The following is a 16,994-nucleotide window of genomic DNA, read 5'->3' on the forward strand; positions in this document are numbered from 1 at the left end:
GAAGATGTGCAGTACTGTATGTGTGCATTGTCTTGGTGAGAGGAAAAATGATGTCCATGCTTACAGTACTGATGAAAGCTTGCTTGGGGGGTTTGGGTGGTGGTTAGGTTATCGTCTTGCCTCTGGCCCCCTCACTGGTCTGGTCTATATCCTGAGCAACACGATGCTGTGCTGAGGATCAGTCAAATCCAGCTAAAAATAAGAACAAGTTATTACTACTAAGCTTTCACAGGAACAAGAACAAAAGCTGAGATCAGACTCAGAGCAGGTCCCTGAACAGAGATAAAAACTGTTCGATACAGACCCTTCAGCTTGCCCAAAGGGTGTAGTGTATTACTTCTATGAGCAATGGAGATGGACAGACTACAGGGCTCTGTGATTGATTAGACACAGTACGTTAGCCCAGGCAGGGCGCCTGGAAGGAAAGAGCCAAACATTTAGCCTGGAGTCAGGCTGTGTGACATGGCCTCATGAACAAGGTGTTGTCCAGGTGCTATGACCTCTTGTGTTGTTCTCCCCGACCACGCACAACTTCCTCACCACTGTGCTCCTGTAGTAACTACAAAAAGTGGGTAAGGTGGCGGGAGTGGTTTTCTCATGTATGCTCCTTACATAACCTGACCTTGGTGCAGACTGCAGACGATTTGTTGGCAATGGTTTTGAAGGAGCTCTTTTGAGGCCTATTCCAGCTGGCCTGTGCAGTGAGCACCCATCCAAGACCTTGATTGCCATAGGATGCATCCAGTCAATCACACATCGCCTTGCTTCATCTGGCAGTTTCACTCTGGTGCTCAGTTTCCTTTAGAGGACAGGTCATGGATCTCTGGATCCGGACCATCTTCTTTTACTGTCTGTGCTCACACACCATAAGCCCCTTATCTCAAACAAAAGCTTTTCTTTAAATGACAATGTTGCATTTCTTGGACACAGATGTTGCTACCAAACAAATTGTTTTGTTTGTCCCCATGTTGCCCTAAATCCGGAACACATTTTCTAAACCTTTTTATGTCCATTTCATCAATTCAGGACAGCACATGGGGAAACGGAATTGCAGTCTGTGAGTTTTTTATTGAGGTTAAATACTGTTTGAGAATATTTGTTTGGTGCAATATTCAAGAGATGGAAAAATGTCCTTTATGACATAAAGACAAGTAGAGAGTAGTCAGGGCAGTGGTGCAATCCAATGCCAATCTGATATAGAATAGACCTGAAGCTTTCCCTTGTGTATTCAAACAGACAAAAAATGTATATCTCAGTATTGTTTTCAAAATCTGACATTTAAGAAAATGTCACTGGATATGTCACATCCAATACAGGAAAAAAATGGAGTAAATCACTATTTCTAGATAAAAATATGTGTAATTCATAGTAAAATGGAATATGGAGGAAAACACCAAATCTGGCAACTTTTGCTGAGTGGGAAGTAGAAACCGTGAGGGGAATAAACCTCAAGCTACTGTAACAAATGAGATTATACGCACATTACCTTCCAAGTGGTAAAAATATTGTTCAGGAAAATAAGAATAAAATGTTGACTCACTTCTCAGAGACATACAGTACACAATAGTCTGGGAGTATGTTATGTTCTCGAAAACAGGATTTTACAAGAAACAAACATTGAATCTCATTCCGTGTTTGTGTGTAATTTGAAGTGGTTCCATATACTATTGGTGTCACACCCTGATCTGTTTCACCTGTCTTTGTGCTTGTCGCCACCCGACTCGAGGTGTCGCTCATCTTCCCTATTATCCCCTGTGTATTTATACCTGTGTTCTCTGATTGTCTCTTCCAGTTTTGTTCATGAAACCTACTGTACCAGCGTTTGTTCCCCTGCTCCTGTCTGTTTCTTGCCCCTGTTTCCTAGTCCTTCCCGGGTTTTGACCCTACTGCCTGACCTGACCCTGAGCCAGCCTGCTATTCTATACCTTGCCCCACCGCACTGGATTATTGACCCCTGCCTGCCCTGACCCTGAGACTACCTGCCGTTTTGGACCCTCCGCACCTTCTCTGGATTACTGACCCCTGCCTGCCTTTGACCTGCAGTTTGCCTGCCCCTTTATTAGAAATAAACTTTTGTTTCTTCGACACATTTTGCATCTGGATCATACCTGAAACGTGATAGTACGAACTGGCACTGACTGATCCAGTAGACTCGGACCAGCTTCGCAATGCCCTTTCCTCCCAAGGAGCCACCATTGGAAGGCAGGAGGAGTTGCTTCGTGGTCTTATGGAAGGGTTCCAGACCTTGGCCGAACGCCACGACCAAGCATTGAACATATTGCTGGAGCAATTCTGTGGGTTTTCTACTATGCAGCTTACCACGATGTTAACCTCCCAGCCCTTCAGTAACCCGGCTGTTAGCAGCGCCGCCTCCCCGGTCACCCCGGTTTCCCGGGAACCCCACTTCCCTCCCCCGGAGCACTTCGATGGAGAGTCGGGCACCTGTCGGGCGTTTCTCGCTCAGTGTTCACTCATCATTGAGCTGCAGCCCTCGTCCTTCCCCTCGGACCACTCTAAGATAGCGTACCTCATCACGCTGCTGTCCGGGAGGGCTATCGCCTGGGCTACGGAAGTATGGGAACAACAGTCTGCCGTATGCTTCAGTCTGGAGGAGTTTGTGGCAGAGGTAACGTAGGTTTTCGATGCTCCATTGTCCGGGAGAGAGGCTGCCCGGAAGTTACTCCAGCTTTAGCATGGCTCCCGCAGCGTGGCAGACTACACAGTGGATTTCTGCACGTTGGCAGCTAAGAGTGCCTGGAACCCGGAAGCATTGTTCAGCATCTTCTTCCACATAAAGGATGAGCTTGCTGCCTGGGAACTACCAACGGATCTCGACTCGCTCATCGCCTTGACCATTTGGATCGATGGGCGACTACGGGAACGAAGGAAGGAGAGGAGATTCAATTTCACTCGCCCGTCCAAGAACTCCATCTCACCTCCGAGGTATCCCGGAAGTCCCCAGTTGCTGGGAGAACCTGAGGCTGCCCGAGTTCCCCCAGGAGCCTCCGAAGATTGCTCAGCCACCTCTTCCCGAATCCATGCAACTAGGCAGAGCTAGGCTGTCTCCAGCTGAACGGCTATACAGGATTCACACTAAGAGCTGCCTATATTGCGGGACTACTGGTCATTTCGTCTCCACCTGTTCACTAAAATACCAGGCTCACTGGTAGGAGCGAGTACTCTGGTGGGCCATACGGAGAATTTTTACTCTCCTCTTACTCGCATCCCTTTTCATGCAATGTTGCTGTGGTGGAACAAGTCAAAATCTCTGGGGCTGATGAGAGATTATGGACGCTACCCTGGCTTCGAAGCTGGATATCCCCCCTCTATCCATTCCCATGGATGTTAGAGCACTGGACGAGCACTCTATGGGCCGGGTCACCCACAATACCACCCCTATCAACCACAGCAAGATGATCCAGTTCCTGCTCATTAAGTCTCCTCAGGTTCCCGTGGTATTGGGATTCTCCTGGCTCCAGCAACACAATCCCCTCATTGACTGCTCTGCTGGTGCCATCATGGGCTGGAGCCCATTCTGCCACGCCCATTGCATGAAGTCAGCGCAGCCTGCCCCGGGACATCTTCCTGGGGCCTCGGAAGTTGCCCCGGACCTCTCCGCCATTCCCGCGGCGTACCAGGACCTCTGGGAGGTGTTCAGTAAGGCCCGGGCCACGTTGCTGCTGCCGCACCGACATTATGACCGCGGGATTGACCTTCTCCCAAGCACCATTCCGCCCCGGGGATGACTATACTCTCTGTCTGGACCAGAGACCAAGGCTATGGAGACCTACATTGAGTACTCCCTAGCTGCAGGGTTCATCTGTCCTTCTGCCTCCCCTGCCATTCCCGCGGAGCACCAGGACCTACGGAGGTGTTCAGTAAGGCCCGGGCCACTTCGCTGCCGCCGCACCAACCTTATGACTGCGGGATTGACCTTTTCCCAGGCCCCACTCTGCCTCGGGTCCGGAGACCAAGACCTACATTGAGGACTCCCTAGCTGCAGGGGTCATCCGTCATTCTGCCTCCCCCGCCGGTGCAGGGTTCTTCGTTGTGGAGAAGAAGGACCTAACCTTGCACCCGTTCATCAACTTCCAGGGTCTCAAGGACATCACGGTGAAGAACCGCTACCCGCTACCTCTCATCTTCTCGGCCTTTCAGCTGCTCCAGGGGGCCACCGTGTTCTCCAAGCTGGACCTACAGAACGCCTACCACCTGGTGCGATACAGGAAGGGGATGAGGGGAAGACTGCCTTCAACACGGCCAGCTGCCACTACGAGTACCTGGTCATGCCCTTTGGCCTTACCAACGCCCCTGATGTGTTCCAGGCTCTGGTTAATGATGTTCTCCGTGACATGTTGAACCGGTTCATCTTCGTCTACCTTGATGACATCCTCGTCTTCTCCCGCTCCACCCAAGAACACGTGCTCTACATCCGACAGATTCTCCAATGCCTCCTGGAGAACCAGCTTTTTGTAAAGGCAGAGAAGTGCGAATTCCATTGCTCCAAAGTCCCCATTCTGGGTTACATCATCGCTGCAGGGAGCGTACAGATGGATCCCGTGAAGGTGAGAGTGGTGATGGATTGGCCCCAGCCTATGTCCAGAGTACAGCTGGAGCGTTTCATAGGTTTCCCCAACTTTTATCGCTGCTTTATCCGGGGCTACAGCACCCTGGCCTCCCCCCTGTCTGCACTCACCTCTGCTGACCAGGCGTTCCAGGATCTCAAACATCACTTCACCACAGCTCCCATCTTGGTTCATCCTGACCTGTCCTGCCAGTTCGTGTTGGAAGCCGATGCTTCAGATGCCGGAGTGGGGGCTGTCCTGTCCCGGCGGTCTTCCCTGGATCTCAAGTTGCATCCCTGCGCCTTCTTCTCCCATTGCCTCAACACCACGGAGAGGAACTCCGATGTGGGGAATCGTGAGCTTCTCGCGTGAAGATGGCATTGGAGGAGTGGAGGCACTGGCTGGAGGGGACGGAACATCCATTCATTGTGTGGACTGACCACAAGAAACTGGAATATCTCCGCACCGCCAAGGGCCTCAATTTCAGGCAGGCTAGGTGGGCCCTACTGTTCACCCGGTTCATCTTCTCACTCTCCTACCGGCCGGGATCCAAGAATGTCAAGCCGGATGCGCTATAGCCCCACGACTACTACCCTGGATCCTGAGACCATCCTTCCCACCTCGTGCATGGCAACGGCACACAGCTGGGGAATAGGGAAGCAGGTTTGGGAGGCGCAGCCTGACGCGGCACGCTCCGCGGTCCTGGAGTGGGGCCACAACTCCAGGCTTGCCTGCCAACCGGGCTCCCGTCGGACCCTGGCTTTTGTGGGTCAATGCTTTTGGTGACCTACCATGGTTCCTGACGTCTCCGCATTCATCGCCGCTTGCACGGTCTGTGCACAGAACAAGACTCCTTGGCAAGCTCTGACTGGTCTCCTCCAACCTCTGCCTGTCCCTCACTGTCCCTGGTCTCACATGTCCCTGTACTTTGTCACGGGTCTCCCCCCGTCTGATGGCAACACTGCCATCCTGACCATTGTGGATCAGTTTTCCAAAGCCCCCCCTTCATTCCTCTCCCCAAGCTACCCTCTGCCAAAGAGACGTCCCAGCTCATGGTGCAGCACGTCTTCCGGATCCATGGACTGCCAGTTGAAATGGTCTACAACCGGGATCCTCAGTTCTCGTCCCGGTTCTGGAAGGCGTTCTGCACCCTCATTGGGTTGTCGGCCAGCCTGTCCTCCGGGTTCCACCCCCCATCCAACGGCCAATCAGACCGAGCCAAACAGGAACTTGAGACTACTCTGCTCTGCCTGGTCTACGCCAACCCCACCACCTGGAGCCAGCAGCTGGTGGGTCGAATACACCTGCAACACCCTTCCCTGCCTATCACCTTTTGAGTGTTCCCTGGGGTATCAGCCCCCACTCTTCCCTGAGCAGGAAGAAGAGGTCGGCATACCTGCCCAGATGTTTGTCCGCCACTGTCGTGGTACCTGGAGGAGAGCCCGGTCGGCCCTTCTCAAGACCACCTCCGGGTATCGACGACAAGCAGATCGCCATGGGGACCCCGGCTCCCCGGTATCATCTCGGGCAGAAGGTATGGCTGTCCACCCAGGATCTGCCCCTCTGGGTGGAATCCCGCAAACTCTCCCCTGTGGCTGGGATTGCGGATTGTCCCAGGTTTGTGGCTGTCTAGATCCCTGCTGTTTGTTGTTTTAATTTTTCCCGTGACCTGCTCTGTCTGGATCTGCGAGTAGTAACAGCGTAACCTACGTTGCTAGCTACCATGACAAAGACCAAAGCCAGCGGGAGTACCGTTGAGGAAAGTAGTGTCTCTATCACACATGAAGGATCTTTTAAACGAACAAAAAGAGACCTACAAGCAGTTGTTAAAATAACAAGAAAATAGCTTCAAGTGTTTTGTCCAAAGCACAAAAATTCTACTTAAAAGAATGGATGACCTGACCAGAGAGGTCCAGGACCTGAAGAACAGTTCGCAGTTCTCCCAGGGTCAGCTCGATGAGTTGAAACAGAAGAACGGCAAGATGACAGCAATCTGTAAGTCATTGAGAGAGGACATCAGTTCTGTGTGTGAATCCATGATAACAATGATGGATAAATCTCGAGGGACAATCAAGGCAGAACAACATGGTTGTGGACGGAATTGCAGAATCTCCACATGAAACCTGGATGGAGTCTGAGGACACAGTGAGGGAAATTATCTCCGATAAATGGAAGATGGACCACAGGAAGATTGAGGTGGAGCGCACCCACAGGACTGGAAAACCCACCACCGACCCAGGTGAAAGGCCCAGGCCGATAGTGGTCAAGTTCCTGAGGTTCAAGGACAAGGTAGCTGTTCTGGAAAGAGCCAAGAACTTGAGAGGAACGTATATCTTCCTCAACGAGGACTATCCTTAAGCTGTGCGCCAGAAGAGGAAAGAACTGATCCCAGCCATGAAAGCTGCCAGAGCGAGTGTGGACATTGCTTACATCTGCTGTGACAGGTTCATTGTTCACCCTCCCTCCCAGAAGCTTGGAAGGGATGAGAGAGCCAAGCCTATGGGTTTGTAGCTTCAACCTCGCAGCGCACACAAACACACCAATTGATTAATGGACTGCTGAATGTATATTATTTTATCTTGCTTTGTTTGCTCTTTTCAATATAAGCTACCCATGAAAGGGCTGAAAATAGCCCATATTAATATATGTAGCCTTAGAAATAAGGTTAATGAAATCAATAACTTGCTAACATCACATAACATTCATATATTAACCATTTCTGAGTCTCACTTAGTGTCACGCCCTGACCTGAGAGAGACGGTTTATTTCTCTATTTTTCTAGGTCAGGGTGTGGGGTGGGCATTCTATGTTTTGTAATTCATTGTATGGTTCCTAATCAGAGGCAGCTGTCTATCGTTGTCTCTGACTAGGATTCATACTTAGGCAGCCTTTTCCCACCTGTGTTTGTGGGTAGTTATTTTCTGTTTTGTTATCTGTTACCTGACAGAATTGTTGGCTGTTTGTTTGTTATTTTTTCTTTAGTGTTCTGAGTTAAAATAAATATTAATTATGAACACTCAACACGCTGCACCTTGGTCCCCTCTCTACGACGGTCGTTACACTTAGATAATTAACTTGATGATACATCAGTAGTAATACAAGGATATAACATCTATAGAAGAGACAGAAATGCTTATGGGGGAGGTGTTGCTGTATATATTCAGAGCCATATCCCTGTAATGCTTGGAGAAGATCTTGTGTCAAGTGTTATTGAAGTGTTGTGGTTGCAGGTTCACTTGGCACATCTAAAGCCTTTTCTTTTGGGGTGATGCTATAGGCCACCAAGTTCTAACAGTCATTATCTAAATCATGTGTGAAATGCTTGATAGTGTATGTGATGTAAACAGAGAGGTAAACTTTCTTGGAGACATGAATATTGACTGGTTTTCATCAAGCTGTCCGCTCAAGAGGAAGCTTCTTACTGTAACCAGTGCCTGTAATCTGGTTCAGGTTATTAATCAACCTACCAGGGTGTTTACAAACACTACAAGAACAAGATCCTCCACATGTAGCGATCACATTTTACTAGTGCTGTAGAACTTTGTTCTAAAGCTGTATCCGTACCCATTGGATGCAGTGATCACAATATAGTGGCTATATCCAGGAAAGCCAAAGTTCCAACAGCTGGGCCTAAAATAGTGTATAAAAGATCATACAAAAGATTTTGCTGTGACTCTTATGTGGATGATGCTAAAAATATTTGTTGGACTGATGTGATGAATGAGGAGCATCCAGACGCTGCACTTGATGAATTTATGAAATTGCTTCTTCAGATTATTGATAAACGTGCACCTGTTAAGAAACTGACTGTTAAGGCTCCATGTATTGATGAGGAATTGGAAAAACTGTATTGTTGAAAGAGATGGGCAAAAGGAGTGGCTAATAAGTCTGGCTGCACATCTGACTGGCTTACTTACTGCAAATTGAGAAATTATGTGACTAAACTCAACCAAAAGTCCTAATAAAATACTAAATACCAAAATACCCAGTTTATCGGCCCGTTTCCCATCTCCAAAGTCATTAGCCCCTCTGCTGTTCATCTTCTGTTGCCCCGTACCCTTCGTATACACCCCACCTTTCATGTGTCCAGAGTTAAACTCATGTCTCACAGCCCTTTGTCTCCTGTGCCCTGACCCTGAGACTTCCTGCCATTCTGGGCCCTTTGCACCTTCTCTGGATTACTAACCCCTGCCTGCCTTTGAACTGTCGTTTGCCTGCCCCTGTATTAGAAATAAATGTTTGTTTCTTCGACACTGTCTGCATCTGGGTCATACCTAAAATGTGATAATTGGGTCATTGAAAGCCTATTCAATGCATGTCGTCTTGTAAAACAACATAACCCCGATTTGACATAAATTCTTAAATCATGACGTATCAGAAATGATTACTCCAATTATCTCAAGAAAACAGACTGAAAATGGACACAATAACGGTTCGCCATTATGATATGATTGTTTACTGAAAGTATACACCTCAGTTGGTGTTGTTTTTTCATTAAAAAAAGACAATATATTTTGCTATATAAAGATATATTTACAGTTATTTCACACCTGACAACAAAAGCATATGGCAAATATTGTCCGTCATTCACTAGATTCACTCTATGTTCATTCATCCACCATGCTAAATCTGTTACCATGGCATCCGAAAGGCTGGTGTCTGGAAAGCAGTGTAGTGTTCCTGTAATGACAGCGGAGCCATAGGTGCCTCAGTCAGAACTGGATGCTACCAGAGTAAGTGGTGAGTCATTCAGGGTCGTCGTTTTATCAGGAGTCCATCCCCTTGAAAACAAAAAAGGTAAAGCAATGACTTTGATAATAGTGCCAGTTCTTATGCAGTCAAAAGGTGCCTGCAAACTTCAAAGTTCTAGTTAGACCCTTGGTTGATATGACGTCATCGTTTTGTACTTTGGTTATGTACATCACGCCAAAAAATCGGAGCAAATGACGGTCAAACAGGAGTGTGGGGATAGATACCTTACGGGACTTATGGATCCATGCGAATGGTCAGACGTTCTGACCTTCAAAAATGTACATTGGCCTAGTAAAGCTACCATTGTAAATAGGCTACCAGGATCATAGGATCTACCTAGGATCTACCTCTCAGATAAACCTGTCAAATCAGACTGTTTCTGTGCATACCTGACAGTATACAGTAGAAGCAATTTCTCCTTATCTTGTGTTTCAAAATGATAATAATTACAACAGATACAGAGGCACAGTATCAGTAAAGGTTATGTAATATAATGTATCACAATCTAAGGTGTCAACCCAGCTTCATCACATTTCCCCTGCTACGAAAATATCAGGTAACTTCATGATGAAATCAGCTCTGTGTCACGACCTCCACCGAAGTCGTCTCCTCTCCTTGTTCGGGCGGCGTTCGGCGTCACCGGCTTTCTAGCCATCGCCGCTCCATTTCTCATATGTCCATTTGTTTTGTCTTGTTCCATTACACACCTGGTTGTCATTCCATAATCACACTGCATGTATTTAGTCCTCTGTTCCCCTCCATGTCTTTGTGTATAATTGTTTATTGTTATGTGGATATTGTCAGGTGCCATACTTTTGCTATGTTCCGTGTTTTTGGCACGTTATTGTTTTTATGTGCTGTTATTTTTGGACCGGAATTAAAGTGCGCCTGTTTACTACACTCTGCTCTCCTGCACCTGACTTCGCCTCCCGTACACACCCCTAACACTCTGCCTCAAATTATTCATTTTGGAAGTGTTTCTTGGTAAGCCCTTTTGTTGGATTTTTGCCGTTGTTGTAGAAAACCTGTCCTACTTTTGTCTGTTTTCTGCAGCGTGGAGGCCTACCTGAACTGAAATCAGCTCTCTGTTGTTGCTCAGCCTCTGGGTAGCTTCAGAGACATAAAGGTCAACGTGTTCAGAGCTGAGGGGCACATTATTTGGAGGGGTGGGATACGCCTGTCCTCTCCGGTGACCCTCTTTCACTGTGATAATGATAATAGGATGGGTGTAGTTGACAGGCTCTTCTCCTCTCTTACTGGGATTAGAGGAGAATGCGGGACAGGCAGCCTATTGAAATATTGGACTACATTGATCAGTATCAGGACTCCTGAGGTTTTAGCTGTAGAGGGCGTGTTACACAGGTGTGCTTTGTCTACCAGAATCCATGACAGTACAGGGATACTGTTACTTTCCTCCTGCACATAACTATATTTTGTGACTCCTCTAGTTTCTTTCAACCAGGCCCTGTCACCATGTTCCAGAGAGTTCTTACTGGTAAGTACTCTCTCACCCTGTATATATACAGGTTATTGTTCTATACATGTTCTTCAGTATGCAAGAAAGAGGCTTAATGGTCTGCTCATTGGAAGTATAAGAACAAGTCACTGTACAGTACACAATGGCATACATGTTGCATAAGGGGTTTTCTCCCCAGAGTAAACTACATAGATGTGTCATTGAGAAGAGGCAACCGAATGTGTTGTACTTTTGCTCTAGACGGCTGGTTTTGGGTGTCAGTATATTATAATGGAGTAATTCATATTTTATTGTATTTTATTCTTCAGTCCTTTCGGGTTTCATGTTTTCATTTAACGGCAATTTCGGAAACCTCTGAAACAATGGGCACAATAAAAGGACTTCTGTACAGTATGAGCATTTGATTTACAACTTTCTGACGCGCATGTGTGTGCGCTGACAGGATGGGTGCAACTGAAAATAATCTTTAGCTTGCTTGAACCCAATTGGGAAGCCAAGTTGTACCCGGTTACACCACATAGGACAGTATAATCACAACCCACTCTCTGTGCAGCCCTGTCATTACGGGCCAGAGAGCGACATCAAGTGCTACTCTCTTTTGAAAGGCGGTGATCATACGCTGTCTCTACATGAGTAACTGCTCTCCACACTCTACGTCACTAAATCACTGTCTTTGAGTCCCACTTTTTACTATACCGGTGCTTCTCGAGTTGAAATCCTTGTAAATGTCTCAGTTGGACAATACTCCTCTGAATCCGTCACCGATACCCTCTAGAGATAGGACCTCTAATTGGACATACATATTAAAGACCACCACGACAGGGACAGGTAATGAGTGTTGTTAATGGAGAGGATGTCACACACTGATGCCATCTGTTTTGTCACGTACATGGGTGTCATGCACCCTCTCAATCATGCATTGCTCTTTTGTCTTTCTCAATAAGGTAGGGATTAATCTTTCGTGGACGTGACAAACTTTTACGCAAATTTTACTTCTGGGCAACCGAGATTAGGTAGGGATATACTTAGTGGCCAGGCTAACAGAGTTGGCAGATGATACCGCCACAAAAGGGACATAAATTGAATAATATTGGATGGCAATCCCTAAACAATATTCCGCATGGCTCTAGCTTTGGTTGATTTACCATTCATTCTGTGATATAAGAAGAACACAGAGGATCTTTGAGGCCAGTCAGTTATCTTTGGTAGGAGTCAAAGTACTGGCAGCAATCAGCGACGTAAAAATGCGCTCCATGGCAGCAACGCAGTTTATTAAGCTCTTTTGTCAATAGTAGAATAAGTAGTATCTATTGCTCATCCTTTCACAGTCCAACCTCTCTGTGCCTCTCTTTCTTTCAATCCTCCTTTATAATAATACATTATATGTGACAATCACAGGTGTCTGTTTCACAGAGTTAAGTTTCCACCCGCAGTTACGTAAGAGGCCGTTTGTAATTACATAATGCTTTGTCTGAGGTGGAGACAAAAGGGGAAAAGCTGAGGGAGATGCACTGTGGGTATGAAGAGGTGAGACCTTTGGTCTTCTTGGTCTTAGTATTCAAGCCACACTGTGAACAAAGCAGTGAGGTGTGTGGACAAATAGTCATGTTTTATGCTTCGTTCCACTATTCACCTCGTATTTGCATTTTACCAAGGTAGCGCTTGGTGAAATTCTAACTACATAATAATGACATAACAATTAAGCTTTTGTTTGTCTGGGGTACACAAAAACCAGCACTGTTTAGTACCATTGTGCACCAGCTACTGTAGTTGATTGCAATTGAATTCCTCATAGTCCAGACCTGGGGATTCCATCCTTGCCGTAGCCTGCAATAGCATCATCAGCATTGGACGTCATTGGCATTATGTAGCATGACCATGGTTCCACCTTCCTGATGCTCAGTCTATAAACCACCACGATTACATGACGTTGTACATTCAGTCACACAGTACCAAACTCTTTCATCTTACAGTAAACCAGTGTTGACAACTTTGCATTTGACGTCATACGTCACCTTTGCATTTGATGGTAATGGGGCAAAATCTGGTCAAGGAAACTTCAGGGGATTTACGGTACATTTCCAACCAGCCATCATCTGCATCAGCCGTACAGGGCGGACGTAAGAGCTGTGGAGAGGCTTCAGAGAGGCAGTAAAAAGGCCTGAGGCAGCCATTTGAAGCAGCGTTAACAGCCCTCTCCAGCCAGGTGTTTTCGTTGCTATGGCATTATGTTTTAACTATCATTAGCTACAAGAGTGAGAGGAAGCCATGGTATACCTGAAGTATTTAATGTATGGCCTGACACATGAAAGGACTGGGAATAGGATATACGACACATGAAGCCCAGTGCACGTTGGTGAAATTTGGGTTCAATTTCGATCCTGTTTAAGCCATGTTCCATCATCTTGTCTTGTTGCTGCTTTCATCTTGTCCTGTTTTAGTCACACTTTCATCTTGTCTTGTTGCGACAAAGAGCAGTTGGTGAGAATATATGGCAGTGAGAGTCGTGCTGTCCTGTATAATGACAAAATAGCTATGTTCCTAGACAAAGACAAAATGAATAAATCTAACAGTGTCCTCATCTCATCTCTGGTCCTGCTGCTTTTCATCAAATGTTGCCCCTGTCTGTATTCTAATTGACCAGGGAATTATAGGTAATCACTGAGCTACTTGAAGCCACTCTTACTCTCGACAAGCGATGGCTTCATCAGACCAGGGTGAGGAGTCATTTCCAGTTAGAATGGGCTCCTAATTAGGGATAATAAGCTCACTTCAAGAAATACAGAACGTTCAGCTTTAACTGTTCCTGTCCCTCCTCATCTCATTGACTTCTTTAAGAGAGGCGCTTGCATAAATACCAGGCGAGTCTTGAAGAAGATCACTGCTTTTTAAACAGCCACTGTTACAGCTGCCAGTCTGGAGCATAAAAATAAACAAATGGTCAAATGACAGAAAGTGAGCGGTGCATAAGTGATTACTAATTATTTCCCCCTGTTAGCATGTCAAAAAGGTAAGGAGAGACAGGTAAACATGAAGCAGAAATTCAATGTGACCTGCCTTAGGCCACACATCACAGGATTTTGAGACATTTCTGAGGATTTAACCCAGGAATGAATTATATCAGTGGGTGTTAAACAGTACTCATTACAATGTAAGCATACTAACAAATATACACTGAAAACCTGGGGGATAGTCTACTTGACAAAACAAGGGTTCAGAAATACATCTGCAGGTTGCATTCTGTTCATATGCTGGTTTGAAATGACATAATAACCCACCACATGCAGTTAACAACACCTTCACACAAAATAATGACTGTGATGTATCATGGGGCAGGTTTTTACAAATTAGGGCACATTAAACAGTCCCTGAAGGAGGGGACAGAGAGTGGAATGGTAACATTAGCTGAGGATCTGGAGGAAATGGTGGAGAGAAAGAAGCACAACAATGGGAATATTTTCCCGGATCAGGTGGCCTCTGTCCACCTGAAGTGCTGTTAAAGACCATTGCATAAACATCTTCATTATTGCTCTCTCTTGAAAACCACCAGAGCTGCATAAAGAACCAGATCATCTGTTTACAGTGACACTGTGATTTGTTTGACTGAGTAATAACAGGCTTAGTAATCCATCCCCTCAGCGGAGGTGGTACAATCAGGTAACCAGGTGTGAACTGAATCCGGCCCAGGGATCAGAGACTACAATCAGCTCGCTGCAAAAAGTGAGAAGTGTCATTGTCAATCGGCTCTCAAGATAAATGTGTTCTTCAATTCATGTTTTTAAGTCCGTCAAAATAAAGTAATTATCACACAACTAGGCAACTCGTTTAAGTGATCAGTCAAGGATGTTATCCAACTCAATCAAACTAGCTCTCACACTTTCGGATTATGGTAGTGGATCTGACGCCCTGCTGCGTAAATTAAGCCTGGCTGTGAGCTGAGACAGCTCGGTTCACCACAGCACTATACCAGAGTAGCATCCTCTGGCTGACACACTCAGCCAGCCAGCCACACTACACCACTCCTCTCATCACACACACACACACACACACACACACACACACACACTGAACCTGACGCCCTGCTGCGTAAATTAAGCCTGGCTGTGAGCTGAGACAGCTTGGTTCACCACAGCACTATACCAGAGTAGCATCCTCTGGCTGACACACTCAGCCAGCCACACTACACCACTCCTCTCATCACACACACACACACACACACACACACACACACACACACACACACACACACACACACACACACACACACACACACACACACACACACACACACACACACACACACACACTCAGTCAGTATATCACTGCAGTCAAGAACACCCTGCTGCATCAGGCCAGACAAGGACAGCAGGCCTTCCAAAACCTAAAATCCACACTCTCGGTCAGTTAAGATGTCTCTATCATTCTGATGTATTTACTGTATACAGAGTACCGTATACTGTAAGAAAGTGCACATAAGAGACATTAGAATAAGTATGCTCTTTATTAAATGTATGAATCACCTCACTGCATATTTCATGATAAAAGGAAATATTAGGGAATGAACATTATGTATAATAAGGGTTACATGGAGAAAATCAGACTTCTCTGAAATGAAAATGGATGGCACTCCATTCAACAAAATATATTTGTGTCACAGGCATCAAAGTGAGTAGACCAAGGTGCAGCGTGGAATATGTTCATCTTGAGTTTAATGAAGCAAAATGAACACTTTACAAATTAAACAAAAAATGACAGCAGACAGTTCCGTCAGGTACTTACAACGAAACGGAAAATAACTAACCACAAAAAACAAGGGAAAAACAGGCCGCCTAAGTATGGCTTCCAATCAGAGACAACGATAGACTCCTGCCTCTGATTGGAAACCATACCCGGCGAAATCATAGAAAACAAAACATAGAATGCCAACCCACCTATCACACCCTGGCCTAGCTAAACAGAGAAAACACAGCTCTCCTAGGTCAGAGCATGACAATTTGACCTAAACCATCCCTGAAAGCTTGAAAAAAAACAAGTGACCCTCCCCTATACAGCCCCACATTGGAGGTGTCACAATACACATAAAACCTAGCAGTCAAACAGGGAAATGGTTCCAATCGTTTTTCCACCAATCATTTTTCCCATAGGGAATTTTCAAAATACTTAAAATAAGGGCTGTGTTTCGTGTAGGCTTACTCTGGCGTGACATTTCGATAAGCATGTAAATCTCTCTCGGACAAGGTGACTTTTACCAATATATTCAGCTCTATTTACTCTCAGATTCAAAAATGCTAATTCACATCAAAATAGACATCATGCAAGACTACAAATCCCTGCAAGCTCCTGCACGTCATCTCGAGCTAACACCTTTGCTAACAGGTATTATGACAACTTAAAACTTGCACAAGACAGTTCACAGAATTGTCAATTGAAAGAAATTTAGCCAATTTATTCATTACAACATTTTGCTAACATCAGAGAGTTGATCCAGAGATTCTTACCTTTGCTTCGATTTGGCAGTCTCATCCAGATCATCATGGCATTTGTAGTTTTTTATGATAGCCACATTAGCAGCTAATTAACATACAGGCGAATATATTTATAGTCACCAGATTTACACGGTTATCAGAAAAATGAATGATGGAAAAATGATTGGAACCATTTATTGTCAGACTGCTAGGTTTTATGGGTATTTTGACTCATACTGTGGTACTCTATACCCAAAATAATAATTAAAACCAAGCGGATAGCAGAGAACATGTCTTCCTTTTGCCCACACTTCTTGGACAGGCAACAGGGCTGCGGGCCAGAAGGTTTTGGGTTCACAGACCACCGTGGACAAGAGTAGGGGTGGAAAGAGCCCCTTTATAGTAAAAACATTGCATGAATATATCATTGTATTTGCAGGTGCGAGAAAAAAATGGCTTTTATAAACATTTCTTGCAATTCTACATAATATTACATATTAGCGGACATTACAGGCTAAGAATGGACAAAGAGATAGGAGAGATAGGCCTATGTGTTCATCTTATCATCTTTCTCCAATGCAAAATCAGTGTGTCTTTTTTGCAATGAAACTGTCCCTGTTTGCAAATATTTAAATCTGAGACTTCATTTAGGAATCTGAGCATGGTACCCTAGACAGAGTAGGCCTACCATTTAGAAAAATGTAAGCTTTAACTGCTGGCTTCTCTTCTTCACTG

The sequence above is a fragment of the Salmo trutta genome, chromosome 29 (assembly GCF_901001165.1).
Source record: "Salmo trutta chromosome 29, fSalTru1.1, whole genome shotgun sequence".
NCBI lineage: Eukaryota > Metazoa > Chordata > Actinopteri > Salmoniformes > Salmonidae > Salmo > Salmo trutta.